Source organism: Manis pentadactyla, chromosome 4, assembly GCF_030020395.1.
Source record: "Manis pentadactyla isolate mManPen7 chromosome 4, mManPen7.hap1, whole genome shotgun sequence".
NCBI lineage: Eukaryota > Metazoa > Chordata > Mammalia > Pholidota > Manidae > Manis > Manis pentadactyla.
In genome coordinates this window covers 135344250-135346382 of record NC_080022.1, presented here as the reverse complement: position 1 = coordinate 135346382, position 2133 = coordinate 135344250, and positions in this window count along the sequence as shown.

The window sequence follows — 2133 nt, the reverse complement described above, 5'->3', positions numbered from 1 at the left end:
CACCCAGTTTAGTGTCTCACCCGGAGTAGACTCATAGGATATACTGGAGAATGGATACATGACAAGAATGATTGTCTAAGAGACCCATTCAGTTGGATGAGTCCAAGAAGTGGAAGATGTATGGGACAGAAGAGACAAAGGCATCTGATGCTCTCAGTTTAGGAATCAAATACACAAGTGTGGTGGCAGGTGGGATTTACTGAGCATCTGACTAAATCTCGTTCATCCTACAAAACTCAATGTGAAGCTTCTTACCAGAAGGAAGCTTGCTCTGACATACGCCCACTCCCATGTCTGAGATGGACCTCTGCACTAATCACGGTTTTTCTAGTTGAAAGAGTTCAGTTTTCTCTTAAAGGAAACTTTTGGTTCCTGTAACCAGAAAGGCCAGGAAAATTACATCTCACTACAGGCATGCCTGTATGCAGGTGCCCACACAAGGTCTCCGTAGGTCACTCAGCTGTGCTTTCCACTGTTGTCTTCCTTCCCAGGTGGGCTCTCCCAAAATGACTACAGAAATGGCCAGCAGCGTCTTCAAGACTTACTTAAATTCTATCATCTTACCAACTCCTAGGAAATGAAACTGCCTTAAAACAAACAATTTAAACATAAAAAAAAAAATCCCAGGGCTGATTCTTACTGGCCTGGACAAGGCTACTTAGTCCTCCCTGAATCAATTCCCAAACTCTGCCCAAGTCTGGGTCACCTGCCCACCCCTGGAGCCCAAGCTCCACTGTATCCAGGTGGGCTGAGAACAGGCAGGGATTTTTCTCTACAGGAAAATGAAGGTGTCATCACAGAATAAGGGGCCCAGGTGCTGCTGTCCACACACTGTCCTTTATGCTCTCTTGAGCCCTGGGGTTTTCCCATCAAATCAGGAGCTGCTGGAGAACAAGGACTTGTCCTATGTATCCCCTATACCTCAGCACCCAGCACGGGACCTAACACAGAAAAGTTTGCAGACCTCTCTCAGCTGAAGACTTTGTCCATGTCTCAGTGACAAAGTGAAATAACAGGAACGAGCTCCTATCTCATCCTCTACCCAGACAACACACCTTTCTGCAGCTGCACGCACTGGCCCAGCCCCTCCAGAATGGTGTGTCCCTGCGTGAGTGTGCTGTGTTGCCTGGCCTTTATTTCCCTTCCTCCTGATACCAGCCCCTCACTTTTCCCTTAGGAAACCACCTGTTCCCATTCTCAGCCCTGTAGTGTGAGTGGGGGATCCCAACCCCAGTTCCAGGGATATACCTTGATTGGCCTAGGTCATCCAGTATGTTCCTTCCTCCTGCCCCTATTGGTTGGCTCAGGGATCCTAGTGTAAGCCATTTAGAGCAATGAAATAAGAGAAGGTGAGAAGATATTTGCAGAGATTTGAGGAAGAGAAGCATCAGCCCTCTTCCCCAAAAACCCTCTCTTCTCCTGGTTGGTGTGCTATGAGGGTGTGAGCTCTGGAAGTGCCTCCTTAACAGCAGCACTATGTGGAGCCTGGGGATGAAGCCAAAGTGCGGAAGGCAGACCAAAGAGTTGGAAAGACTGAAGTCTTAGTCAATTCCAGAGCAGCCATACTGTGCAACCTCCAGGCTGAGAAGGCAGAGAATAAAATAGTCACAGCTGGCTTAGCCCCAGCAAATACAGGTCAGTATCCAGGCTGCCTACCTTCCTGCCCTGAAACAAATTTGGGTTTTATAAGGAAGAGAGAATGGATATTGGATGAGTAACTCATTGTGTCTGTCACACACCCTACCTCTGGATACTTCAGTTACAGTAGCCAAGTGTATTGCTAACGTCTGTTCAAGTTGGAATTTTTTGTTGCTTGAACCTTCTCTGGTCATGCTTGTTGCACCCATGAGAAGCCACTGGGGCTCTGGGTTCTTCCTGCCCCTTGCACTTTCTCAGGGTTTTACTTCTGAGATTAGCATCTCCCTCTCCTGCATCAATTTCCCTCCCTCATTCCTGATGACATAAACTTTAGTGCTTCTGAACCACGGCTGCCCATTAGAATCACCAGGGAAGCCATAAAAAATACTAATAGGTGGGTTCAACACCAAGACCCTGGGAAGGCACCTGAGCCTTGCCTTTTCAAATGCCCCTAGTTGCTCTAAAGCAAAGCCAGGATTGAGAATTACGAGGAGT